Source organism: Octopus bimaculoides, chromosome 2 (assembly GCF_046866305.1).
Source record: "Octopus bimaculoides isolate indiv1 chromosome 2, ASM4686630v1, whole genome shotgun sequence".
Taxonomy (NCBI): Eukaryota; Metazoa; Mollusca; class Cephalopoda; order Octopoda; family Octopodidae; genus Octopus; species Octopus bimaculoides.
Window position 1 is genome coordinate 137,828,683 of NC_142929.1, and position 15,398 is coordinate 137,844,080.

A 15,398-nucleotide genomic window follows, 5' to 3' on the forward strand; every position below is an offset into this window, starting at 1 on the left:
TTATTTACATTCAATTGTATTCATCTATTAACATATTTATGTACGCGCATGTGACCATGCATGAAGCCCTGTGAGTGCATGTTAATATGGATGTTTACATACACTTTACCATAAAGAGCGAGGCGATGCAAGTCTATACAAGTATTGGGTATTTATTTGACTATGGACGAATATGTGGTTGTATATTGCGTGTATGTGTAGGTATACTTATAGAAATATTATACGTTTGTTTGCACATGTGTGTTTACGAATGTTAGGATGTGTATAAGTGCCAGTGTGGATGTGTGGATGTGTATCTATGACTATGTATATATGTACATGCATCTAAACACACACATACATGAACCCGGAACCATGTGGTTGGAAAGGAAGCTATTTACGATACAGCCACTCCTGCGCCTATATATATATATATATATATATATATATATATATATATATATATATATATATATATATATATATATATATATATATATACGTATATATGTGTGCATATACATATATTTATGCATGTGTTGGTGAACAACTCTCTTTAAAAGCAAAAAATAATTACCTGACGATTAAATTTTACTTTATGTATTTTATGAAAATTTAAATATTGTTCAAATATTTTACTCCATTCCACATTCCAAATTATTCTTTTAAAATAAATGGAGAAATTGGATGATATTACTGTGAACTTTGGTTTCTCCCAAATAACTGAGAAAAACTTAGGTGACTGTATTATTTTGAATGAAGTAGAAGATAACCACTCCAAAATACATGAATCCAACTCTCAGAGTTGCGAGCTGACAGTCTGTTTACACTATTTATCTATAGAAAGAAATTTCCTCCACGACAAAGTAAAGTGGATGGCTTTTGTACGGGTTGGAATATGCCTCAAGCATATTTGACAACTTTGAGCTATTGATATATTAGTCTACATTGGCTTCAAAGAAGATATGATATTAAATATCGTAAAACTAGCAAAAGTAGTACAGTAATCCCCCGACTATTGCGGGTGTTAGGTTCCTCCCCCACTGTGATAGGTGAAAATCCGCGAAGTAGAAACAGTACTGTACTGTATATGTTTATTATTATTATTTTAATAATTTGTATACATTTATTTTATTATAAATGCAAAACAACACCACAAAGGAATCGATGTAAGCTTAAATAATAAACCGCGATAGGTGAACCGCGATAAGTGAACCGCTATATGGCAAGGGTTTACAGTATTATAAGGTGCAACCCTTCGTATAATTTAAAAGTTCTTGATAAATTAGCCACAATTTTTCTTACCTGTACAAATAATTGACACCACGTATATCATTTATACTGTCAGATATTTCATAGAATCAGAGTTCTAAAAAATTCTGCTGCTTCTTTAACCAGTGTGAATTGAAGAAAACCTCCAGATGGAAAGACGCTTAATCCTTTTCTCCATTTACTCGTAAAAAAAGTTACATACCTATTCTTCTTTCCAAGTCGTGTTGTACTTTTCTAAAATATTATTTTCTCTTGCAGATAAAAAAGAAACAAAATGCTATTTTCAAATCTGAGACATAGCTCGAATGGTTTCAAGAAACTGGATCACCCAGTTACCAATCATTTAATTTAAACTCGGTAGCGAATTAAATCTATATATCAATATATGACAATAATGGACCCTTCGACAGGCTTCAGCGCAGTTTCTGTCTAGTAAACTTCAATCGTCAAGCATAGATCAATTCAAGGCTCTAGATGTCCTTTATTGATGTGGGATGTGGGATGGAACATGAATCCACACAGTTACCAGGTAAATCCCTAGTCGTGTTTATGCTAGAGATACATATTTCAAACAAGTGTTGAATAATCTTTACGTATCCGTATTTATTGAGGCACATATTTATTGTCTGTATTAGTTTCATTAAGAATATAGTCTATAATATATAATATATAAAGAGAAAAATTACAATGAAATTCACTTGATTTAAAAATTAGGATGCGCGGTATATATTTTCTGTCAAGCCAAAGTGTGTTTTTTGTTAATTCTCAATTACTTCCTTAACACTCCTTCATTTAATAGGGTTTAAATTTAACTTTCTCCCTTCCTATTTCAAACAATACGCTGTAATTAACCAACAGGTTCATCCACGTAATTCGCAATCTTGTACAAATGTTATAAAATCAATATTACATGAACTCATTTAAACCGAATAATTTAAAATAAACATCCATTAACACGCTGACTTTATGATAGATAATTGCATATGTACAACTTAATTTGTGAGAATTTGATTTATTAACAACATTCTCAGAAGCACTGGATGAATCGGAGAATTGAGAATGATATTAGGAATTGCGACAGAGTAGTATATTGATTTATTTATGTAAATTGAATCCCATAAAGCAACATGAGTTGTTAATATATTGCTTGTTCTACGAAACATGATAACTGTTACTGACCAATTTTGCCTCACATAGCGCGGAATATCTCCTGCTGGGTAATTATTATTAGGAAATTTCCATGACATCTCCACTAGAAATAAATGATTTCATAACATTTTATTTTAATAAATACTATTTTAATGCTCTCGAGAAGATGCATTAATAGGTTCCCCACTTACAACTTTTGGCAGTGAAAGAATTAAATTTGTTTCGTTTTTCAAATTCTTGTTCGGTGTCTTTCTCCTAATAGCTTCTATAAGATTTTGAGTGTCTTAATGTACCACTCGCTGTTCACAGCAGAGCTGCGTGTCAGAAAGTTAAGAAGGACGCCATTGACATCTCCCACAAACATTGATCTTTACTTTCTGCGACCAATGGCACTTGAGATACAACTTTATGCAGAAAAGGTGAGACACAAATCCATAGACTGGGCAGTGGTTTCTCATAATAAAGATAAATTTCTGACACTTATATATTTCGGCCAAAATATTGAAACAGCGCAGGAGTGGCTGTGTGGTAAGTAGCTTGCTTACCAACCACATGGTTCCAGGTTCAGTCCCACTGCGTGGCACCTTAGGCAAGTGTCTTCTACTATAGCCTCGGGCCTTGTGAGTGGATTTGGTAGACGGAAACTGAAAGAAGATTGTCGTATATATGTATGTATATATGTCTGTGTGTCTGTGTGTGTGTATGTTTGTGTGCCTGCTTGTCCCCCCAACATCGCTTGACAACCGATGACGGTGTGTTTACGTTCCCGTAACTTAGCGGTTCGGCAAAAGAGACCGAGAGAATAAGTACTAGGCTTCCAAAGAATAAATCCTGGGGTCGATTTGCTCGACTAAAGGCGTTGCTCCAGTATGTGGCCGCAGTCAAATGACTGAAACAAGTAAAAAAGTAAAAGAGAGAAAGAGTATGTAACAACATTCATGCGTTCTATTTTGTTGTATTAGAATGAATAAAATTAAACGCATTATATATTAAACTGGCGAGTAAGAACGGTTTATTATATGTGTGCATGCACATGTATGAGTGGATGGATATGCTTGTGTACGCACACGGATGTAAGGATGTATCTATATCTGGTATATACAGATATGTGCTAAACTCGACCCTTTCCTGGTTTCCTGAATATTAAAATCCCTTCATTCAAATGAATCGTTCATGTATATATATATATATATATATATATATATATATATATATATATATATATATATATATATATATATATATATATATATATATATGTATATATATCCCTGCGTGGTATCTCGGGCAAGTGTTTTCTACTATAGCCTCGGGCCGACCAAAGCCTTGTGAGTGGATTTGGTAGACGGAATCTGAAAGAAGCCAGTCGTATATATATGTATATGTATATGTATATATGTGTGTGTGTGTTTGTGTGTCTGTGTTTGTCCCCCGCCCAACATCGCTTGACAACCGATGCTGGTGTGTCTACGTCCCTGTAACTTACCAGTTCGGCAAATGAGACCGATAGAATAAGTACTAGGCATCCAAACAATAAGTCCTGGGGTCGATTTCCTCGACTAAAGGTGGTGCTCCTGCATGGCCGCAATCAAATGACTGAAACAAGTAAAAGGGCACATATATATATATATAATGTATATATACTCACCATGATTGACCACTACATGTTTTTTTTTATTCTCCCTCTGTTTATTCTCCCTTATTCCTTTCTTTTGAAGAGCGTAGGCTCTAAACGTAAAAGGCTTTTTCTTTTTTCCGAGCATCAAGCTAATACACCTGTCTTCGTCTTTTGTTTTTGTATAAATTCCAACTATATATATATATATATATATGTGTGTGTGTGTGTGTGTGTGTGTGTGTGTGTGTGTGTGTGTGTGTGTGTGTGTGTGTATACATACATACATACACTCACACACGCACAAACACACAAATCCAAACACACTCACGCGCACGCACACACACACACACACACACACACAACACACATAAATTATACATCCATATAAAAGTGATGAATAAAATAGGGATTATATATCATTAAGGGTTGCCGAATCATAAGCGCTTCGGACAAATTGCGTAGAAACATTTCTTTCAGCACCCAGTGTGCCGAGTTCAATTCCCATGTAGTCAACTTTGCCTTCCATCTATTCAAGAACGTACCAGTTGTGCATTCGGATAGATGTAAGCGATATTCTCCCAGTAAAAGTCTTGTAGTAAAATTTGAAACCATTATTTCTCTTTACTCTACACTTCGTTTTGATTTCTCAACATTATCATTACAATAATATTAATTTCCATGGCCTTGTGGTAAGAAGCTCGCTTCCAAACCTTTGGCAAGTGTCTTCTACAATAGCCTCGGCTGACCAAGGCCCAGTAAGTAGATTTGGTAGACAGAAACTAAAAGCCGGTTTTATATAAATATGTGTGTGTGTGTCTTTGTGTCTGTGATGTCCCCTCTCCATTTTTGACAACCAGTGCTGGTGTGTTTTTATTCCCGTAACTTAGCAGTTTGGCAAAAGAAACCAATAGAATATTACCAGGCTTTAAAAATAAGTACTGGGGTCCATATATTTGATAAAAAATTGTTCAAGGCGGTGCCCCAGCATGGACGCGATCAAAATAACTGGCTCAAGTAATAGATAAAAGGAAAAAGATAAAAAGTTGCTTTTGAGTATTTGCACGAAATCCAATGTTTCACTTCAACTGTCTTGTGTCCTTACTGTTTTCTTCCCTTTATTCATGTAATCATTCAATAAGACTATTCGTTGAGCTGTATATGGTGCCATGGGGCAGGTACAAACTGGTTCAGTACAGATTACCCGATACACTTCGATATCTATCAATACCAGTTCAATCACCTGCACGTTGACAGTATATCATATTCTGGATTTTCATTTGACTTTTGTTATTTCTTTTTCATGGATGCAATTATTTTCTATTCCACTCTGTATTGACATATTTATTTCATATTTCCATTTCTTCTGAAAAAACTCTATAAACTCAAGACAAAATGAAAATAAAATATTACAGAATGATTCATTACATATGATTGTAAGAGGATATAGGAGGCATTTGGATGACTTCTGTAAAAGATTTACATTATTTTTACACGTTCTTCTAGAAAAACAAAAAAACTTGTGTGCCAAATGTATTTTTCATATTTTCGTACAAATAAATATATGAAGCCTCAAAAACGAAAATTTCTCTGGAGACAAATATGAAGAAACAGAGATCAACAAATCTTTATTAGTATGATAGAAAGAAAACTTTCAAAATGTAAGGAGTCAGAAAATACAGAATTGATATGCATAAATACCTGTATGAATTTGTATGCATATGTGTATATAGATAATTACACACGTATAACACATATGTGTGCAAATATGAATATGTGCGCGCGAGCGTACATGTATATATATATGTGTATATAATATAAATATATATATATGCATGCATATGGACATGTATATGTATGTATAATATATGTGTATATATACATATATATATATATACATCCAATATATGTGTATGACTGTGTGTGCATTAGACTTATCAAATAAATAAAATTTGAAACAGGTAATGATAGAAATGCATCATACATTTTGTAAGGACGAATTTGCTTTATGTATGTGTTGACAGTAACATCAGATTTTTCCTCTCCACTCTTCTTGCAATACCAAGAAATAGATCGAGTTTGTAGTGATTTATAAAACCAATATTCTGTAAATCCCATAGAGGTATGGAGACTTCCCTATGTGCGTTTCCCTAAGCAATTGTTTGGTATGGCATCGGTTTGTGAAAACAAATTTTGTTTTCCTTAAATTGCAAATACAATTTGTAGTGCACATGTATACTGTATAGTTGCATGTGTGGCTGTGTAGTATGAGCTTGATTCCGAACCATATGGTCCAGGGTTCAGTCCCACTACGTGGCATCTTAGGCAAGTGTTTACTACTATATATATATATATCTCACTGCGTGGTACCTTGGGCAAGTGTCTACTACTATAACCTCAGATCGACCAAAGCCTCGTGAATAGATTTTGTAGACGGAACCTGAAAGAAGCCCGTCGTATATACGTATATGTATATGTGAGTGTATGTGTGTGTGATTGTATTTGTGTTTGCCCCCACCCCCCCACCCCCATCACTTGACAGCCGGCGCTGATGTGTTTATGTTCTAACGTAGCGGTTCGGCATAAGATAACAATAGAATAAGTACCAGGCTTTTAAAAATAAGTACTGAAGGCGATATATTCTTCAACGTGATGCTCCAGTATGGCCGATGTCAAATGGCTAAAACAAGTAAATGATAAAAGATAGCTTCGTTAATTTATTGTGTGCAAAGTATGATTTAGACTATGATTTGTGGAGGCGCAATGGCCCAGTGGTTAGTGCAGCGGACTCGCGATCATAGGATCGCGGTTTCGATTCCCAGACCGGGAGTTGTGAGTGTTTATTGAGCGAAAACACCTAAAAACTCCACGAAGCTCCGGCAGGGGATGGTGGCGAACCTTGCTGTACTCTTTCACCACAACTTTCTCTCACTCTTTCTTCCTGTTTCTATTGTGCCCGTAACTCAAAGGGTCAGCCTTGTCACGCTGAATATCCCCGAGAACAACGTTCAGGGTACACGTGTTTGTGGAGTGCTCAGCCACTTGCACGTTAATTTCACGAGCAGGCTGTTCCGTTGATCGGATCAGCTGGGACCCTCGACATCGTAAGCGACGGAGTGCCAACAACAACAGACTATGATTTAGAATATGATTTAGACTGTGATTTAGTCTACGATTTAGACTACAGTTTAGACTATGATTTAGACTATGAATCATATTCATAAACATGATCTTAAAGCTTAGTATAGTTGAAACAAAATATTTAGTAAATTTGGAAACTGTGAAATGATATCTGTGTTGGAGGATGATATGGAGATTTAAGTGCGTGCAAGTGTGAAAGCTCTTGTTTCTATATGACGATGTATGTACCACACGTGCTTGTTAATTCCTCCATAATCAAATCTGGAAATGTGCCATTGAATTCATATTATAGTGATTCAACAATGTACTTAAGTCTGGGATGAATCTACAAACGTTTATGAATATATAAAAGGAATGCATAAATTAAACAGAATAGGAGAGCTTAGAGTAAATAAAATTTTGAGATTAAAATTCCTGATAACGGGGAGTGTAAATGAATAAATATAAATCAAATGCAATTAAATACTCCAATGCTTAATTAAACATACAGAAGCGTGCGTGGTTTTATTTATATACTAACACACACACACACACACACACACACACATACACACACACACACACACACACATTTATACATACAAACATATGCATGCATGTAGGTATGAGTGTGTGTGTGTATGTGTTTGTGCGAGTGCATGTATGTGTATAGATTGGTTGTGTTGAATATGCATCGGATTTTAGCCACATCAATACGGGGGCAAAATATTTTACAGTATCTGATCCAATAATATTAAGACTATTGGGGTATTAACAATACCAGCAGCATTATTGAAACTCATTAAGTTGCACATTGATTCGCTGAATATAAGGTAATCTTTGAGAAATTTACCCGCAACAAATTAGAGAGAGCAGAATGGGGCATTATAGCAACTACGCAATATTCGTGGCCCCTCTTCCAGAATTCACGAGCCCACTGCTAAGGAGTGGGGGAAATGGCCGAAAGCACCAAATGCCAACGACGATACAAGGCGTCCATTTTACAGAACATTCATGGATGATATAACGTTTAGTACACCACCATTCGAATGAGAAAAAAAAAACAGAAACATACTGGAAGCACCAGGAGGTTTTTGGAGTAGATTTTCAAGGATTGCTATTAATTAGTAACTAAAACACCAAGAAAAATACGAATGCCATGTGCAAAAAATATCTAATAGTGTTAAGGACGCAAAGATCCGCGATTCAACAACAAAGTAAAGTCATCGTGTAAAACCAGTAGGAATTGCCAATCAGGAACGAGGGATATATTGAGAGCAGCTGGCACATGAGCGCCTACTGCCCTTGAAGGAATACTGGTGCACTAAACAGGGAAAATTATGATTCTACCTGTGTGCCATCGATGACATCTTGCGCACCTCAAATAAAATAAAATTATGGGGCAAAGGGCGGCAACTACATTTTGGCCGGATGATCTCGGGAACCGAGGAGACGGCGGTAGAAGTAGATGCGTGATAAGGGTTTTACAGAAATGGTCAAATGGACGGAGATGTAGAGAGATGGTGAAATTAACTGATACTTGGTTCAATTAAAATTACCGATGTCACAGAATAGAAATATTCGTTCGATTGTTATAAATTCTTATTTGTTCATTACAGCAATAGTTTGCACTGGTTCCGTAATGTAACATAACTGAAGACGTAATGTAACATAACTGAAGACTGCCTCAGTAACAAAGGACTTGTCAGAGGAGCAGTGCTTATTTAATTAATATATTTTGTTATTGACATTTTTCTAAGAGGTTAAATAGAAGAGAAATTATCCCATTTAAAATCGTTATTTTTTGAAGATTATTTGATATTTAACCATTGATGTTAAAGACCCTCTTCGATCATGAATGACCACGAGATTGCACCTGGGCAGTTACCTTCTAAGGCACAAGTCCAGGTGAGATTGTTTATGGAAGACCAGTAGTTGCCCATGCATACTAGCCTCCCTGCTCCACGTCACCGATGTTCTTATTAAGTTGATTATACTTAGAAATACAATGCGTCACAAGTCATCACCCAAAACCATCCTGACAGCAAGTGCGGGGGGGGGGGAGGGGAGTAAGAGACCACCAAAGACGTTTGTGAATGGATGACATCAATGAATGGGCAGGAAGGAAGAACCTAGCAGATTGTATACATGTAGTAGAACTCAGAGGAAACTGGAAAATCTTGGAAAGCCAACCACTGGACATAGAGAAAACACCTGGTTGGTGATTATGAAGTGCGAAATCTGCTTTTGCGTACTTTCGTCATCACAATTATTCTATCATGGAATCCTTTCTTTCGTAAAGCATATATTACAATGGTTTAAATCCCCTTTGCTTGCTAACTCATTGAGGTATGTGGATTAAACGTAACCAATAAGAAGCAAACTCGCTCAGGAGACGCAGAAGGATTAGTAGAATTAATTCCTTTATTAGAATAATGGAGAAGAAAAACAATTGTTTCATGAGAATACATGACAAGGATTGCACCAAGAACGCAGAAAATCCGATGGTGTAAAGAGTATAAAGTATGTTTATCTCGATTCTAAAGTGTAGAACTGCAGAGTTTAGAAGACAAAAGTTGGTGCACAAATATGTTACATTTTTAGTATAATTAAGCAAGAATAGGACAAGTATATATTGTCATACGTTTTAATATATCTTACATACATATTATATACATTTTCGTTAGGTTTGTGTAAGCAAAACCGGTGCTGTGATATTTACGCCCCAGTAACGTAAGAGCTTTGGTTGAAAAAAAAAACACCGATAAGATAAGTACCAAGATCGATTCGTTTAATAAAAATTCTTCGCATGGCCGCAGTCCAATGAATGAAACAAGTTAAAGTAGAATAAAACATTTATCGACGGAATATGCTGTGAGAATATCTTCAATTTACGTGAATAGAGTCTGCGTATGAAATAACACAATCATTATATTGCATCTTGTAACAGTAGACAACTTATTCGACCTTGCTGCGAATAGATTTGTACTTTTCTTTCGTATGTTTATAAATACATCCATTCTGCTATCTCGAATATATCGACTCAGACTTATCGATATATGTAATAACTTCCGTGATTGCAGGCTTCTTCTTCTCAAGAATGTTTTACAGCAGTGAACGTTTTTATCCAAACAACAAGCATCACTTATTACCCTGCATCAAAAGCATTAATAAGCAATAGCTACCATAGAAATAATATACCAGTTTCTTTAAGCTAAATATCAAGATGTAAAGAGCAGTAACTCTCTAATTCCTAGTTTCCAATTCTTGGGACATCATGTTTCTTAAGAGTCCAGTTCAGAAATTTGGTATTAGCCATAATCAATATTTGAGTATATTAACTTTCCAGGTTAAAGGAAAACTTGCCACTGCATACGTTATTGTTTGAATGTAATGTTGTGGCATAATCTAAACTTAGAAATTGCACTGTCAGTTAATGGAATTTGAAATATACCAACAGCATAGGAATTCATCTAATTGCATTGTGCAAACGTTCGCTAAATGAATACAAAATAGCACTTTTGTTTCCAGTGTCGCCTACGCGGCAATATTCTGGATATTATTGGAACAGAATTAATCAAGTGTACAAAGAAATATACACAAATAATCAATCTATATAGACACATGTACAGTATAGAATATTATCATCATGATCATCATCAACATCATCGTCGTCGTCGTCGTCGTAGTCATTGTCGTTATCGTCATCATCATCATCATCATCATCATCATCATCATCACTGTCGTCATTATTATTATTGCTATTATTAATATGATTGTTTGTTACAATCACTTGCCGAGATACAACCAGCGTCCTGGGGCGAGTGAAGGATAAGAGATGTTACAGTATGACTGAAAGCTTGCGGAGGCGTGGTAGCGAAATGTCTCCATGTAATACAGCATGGATATTTAAATGGATAGGGTTATTTTCTAACGATGTGGACTGTACATGTCATACAATCTTTTGGATTTCTCTGAGACATGCTTCCCGTGGGATCTTATCGAGATATTTCCGACATCCCTTTCTTTTTATCATACCTAGGGATCCTACAATAACAGGAACCTTTCTCCTTTTAAGATCCCACATCTTTTGTATTTCAATTTGCAACTTATTATTATTATTATTATGTTGTTTTTTTTCTTTTTTCTTCAAATTTTCTTCCATTTCTCGCCGAGTGTTTTCCGTACACCTAGGGCAGAGAAACTCGTTGTATGCATTCCCAGTTTACACACGCAAATTCACAGGTAAAATATGTGTATTTAAGAAAAAAAAAATATTCATGAATGGATGTTGTTTTCACAGCGATAATGCTCTTCTCAGTACATGAGTCGTTCCAGTTAGCACGATTTTTTGCACTTCCTGTAGGGATGGTAAGCCTGGTATCATTTTCAAATAGGTTTCAGTAACTTTTTTTATCATTCCTAGAGATCCTACAATCACCGGTATGGTAGTCGCCTTGAGGTGCCACATTTTTTCAATTTCTATTAGCAAGTCTTTATATTTACTGATCTTGTCAAATTCTTTCGCCGCTATATTATGATCAGAGGGAATACTCATGTCAATTAATAAACACGTCTTCTTTGTCTGATCTTTTATAATAATATCCGGCTTATTAGCTTTTATAGTCTTGTCAGTATGTACGGGGAAATCCCAGAGAATCGATACATTTTCTCCCTCAGTCACAGCTTCAGGATGGTGTTTATACCATGTGTCAGCGGTTTTGATTTTATAATGCTGACATATTGTGTAGTGTAAATACTGGCCAACTCTGTCATGTCTTGCTTTATATTCTACAGGTGCTAAGACTCTATACTCTGAGATTAGGTGGTCTATAGTTTCAATCGCATCGTTACAAAATCGGCATTTTGGGTCAGCTCCATTTTTTATCTCATTGGCTTGGTAGTTCCGGGTTAATAAGCTCTGGTCTTGAGCAGCCAATATGAAACCTTCACTCTCTGTTTTTAGCCCTGAACTTCGTAACCACTGATGCGTGCGTTTCTGGTCGACATCAGCTTGTTTGCTACGAGCCACATACTTGCCATGCAGAGGTTTCTGTTCCCATCTGCTAGCTATTTTTTCATGTGCTTTTGTCTTTGCAATTAATTTTATTTTCTTTGCAGCAGCAGTTGGCGCATTTCCTTCAACCTGATCAAGCTGGTGGGTATCTAAGAGTTCGGTAGCGAATTTTTTGCTCTCTTTCAGAATAGAGTGAAGTTTTTTCGGTCTTTCATGTTTTTCAACAAGTTTCAGCATCCAATCGTTGGTTGTTTCAAGGTATTTGGCCAGTCCGATTGTGGTGGTTTTGTACGTAAGTTCAAGCTGGCTCAAGCCTCGACCTCCCTGAGCTCTGGGAAGGTAAAGACGATCCACGTCTGCCTTTGGGTGGTGCATCTTATTACAAGTCAGTAGCTTGCGGATTTTTCTATCAATTTTGACTATTTCACTGGTATTCCAGTTAAGCACATTGAAGCTATAAAGAACAATGATTATTATTATTATTATTATTATTATTATTATTATTATTATTATTATTATTATTATTATTATTATTATTATTATTATTATCATTATTAATATTATTATTATTATTATTATTATTATTATTATTATTATTATTATTATTATTATTATTATTATTATCATTATCATTATCATTATCATCATCATCATCATCATCATCATCATCATCATCATCATCATCATCATCATCATCATCATCATCATCATCATCATCATTACTTTTGAAACATCATGCATAAACATTTCAAGAAAGTGAAATTACACCTGCTGCTAGTCATAAAATGTTCATCAAGGTAAATGTTTCAAGTGATTTCAGAATATAAACTTATGAATCTATATAAACAACTTGAAGGGTTGTATCCTTGTATTAGCTTGCGCAGAGATGCTGGAATAGCATCATGCTATAAGTTACAATGACATATCATATAATTTTAAAATCGAAGCATTCCTTCTCAGCATATTAATAACGATGTTTTCAATATACAAAATATGGTTTCAGAGCAACAAAACGGTTATATATTATTACACTCCATCGACATTTCGTCAACATACACTTACTAAATGCACATACTGTCATACAATGAAGTATTAATGAAGATGATGCAATTTTTTAATTAAAGCTATTATACTCGTCCTGTTTTATGAGAACTCTATATGAATTATTTAGACATATTTCTAGCTTTTGTCCATTTTTTTTTCATATTTTTCCAAAATTTCTCGCTCACCGTACACTTTAAATTCTTTGTTAAGATTATCTTTACATATATTGCATAAAAATCATAGCCAGCACTGACTTTTGTTACTGTGTTTCGTATACAAGACGTCAGGTGTAAACAATGAGATCAAAGATTAAAAATGGACATTGATTTATGAAAATGTTTAATACACTTTATAATATATCATGATTGCATAACGAAAATTCACGTACCTACAAATCATTCGTACTTTAAATCACTTTTAAATCCTACTGGTTTTATGCGAGATATTAAATTACTTTTATCTTGCATTCATGTTTAATATAGAATATACACAAGTCGAATATATTACATTAAAAACTTTGGACATCTTTTAGGGACGACAAAGCAACAAACAACTGGAATTGTAACTAGTCACGTAGGACAAGGTATGTGAACCTGAAAATCTGAACGCACGAATAGGTTGAAAGCATGATATATAGCTTAATATGAAGTTGTTAGATAGCAGTAATATATGTAGATAACTCGTGGATAAAAAGTGGTTAACGTTTAGATAACTTGTAGGTAACAATTACATTTGATTTTGTTTTTCTCCTCGTTTCTTGTGCACTTTATATTTTCAGAATTATTTTGTCTCTATATTAAATTTCTTAATCCTCATATACCTATTTTTAGAAAACGTTGACCTTAATCAAGGATGATTAAGTCGTTTGGTATTTAGCATAGAGTCGGGAAAACCTAATGAGTTTTGGTTACAAACAAGCATTGATGCAGAATTTATACCAACAGTTAGAATTGCATCTATTCACAGTTTGACAATATCCTTTTTTTTTTAATAAATAGTTAGAGATATTTCAGACGGAAATATCAGTATATTCAAATGAATCAGTTCTGGAAGCTGACTGGCCTTTCATTCATCAATTTCAAAAGATTAAAAGGCTAGAATAAATTTGAACTCAGAGACATAATGAAAAGAACTGTGTAGAGTAATATACTGGGTCATTGATGAATGTTTTATTGCCAAATAATTTTTTGTCGGCTGTCACTCGTAATTGTGTATGATGTGGTAGGAGAAAAATTTCGTAATTTTTCAATCGTTTGTTTTTTTCATCTCTCTCTCTCTCCCTCTCTACACACACTCACACGCACACTCGTACACACACACGTACGCAAACACACATATAATCACACATGTATATACATATATATGTATATATATACATATGTATGCATATATGTATGCGTGTCTTGGTGCGTGTAGTGAGGAAGCTTGAACGATGTTTTTCCTCTTTCATGAGATTGCAAGCCAAAGGTACCGAGACAGCCCTAATTATAGCTATTGCACAATATTTTTAGTACTCCTGGTGTAGTGTGTCTAATTTTAGCCATTTGGTTTTATTCCTCTTGTTTCATACACTTTGAATCTACAACAATTTTCACCTTCCTTTAATCTCCGCCATTCTTTGTCACCATATTCCAGCTCAATGTAAAGCACAGCCTTAAAGATTCTAGTGTCTTTCATATTGATCAAATCTTCCATCTAGCGTATATTCGAGACGATGAAGATAGGCTCAACATCATTATATTTGCATATTGCAGGACCTCCTGGTACGAAGTTCGCCCTCCCATCTAACAGGTCATTTTATTTTCATCTATGCCGACGATACCAAGGATAGATATCAGCGGAACACAACATAGGTTTTAGTATTATTGATCGGTAGATGTTGCATTTTGTTGTAAGTTTATGGTTATGTGGTTTTCACAATCGATCATCGAGCTTCTCGGAACCGACCACTGCGTGAATCCACTGCTGTCTTTTCAAGTCCAGGACGCAGAAATAAAGCTAATAGCATTGGAGGGAGGACACAGCCTTTATTCACTCCATGGTTCACTGTGAAGGTACTGAGCCACCGCTTAGAAGGGAGATAGTCAGATAGACAGTTGCCTGACAATCTCCACAAACTTGTCTGGCCACTACATCTATTAAGCAGGATCCATAAGCCCTCTATTCCAACACAGTCGAAAATTTAGAGAAGTTGACAAAAAG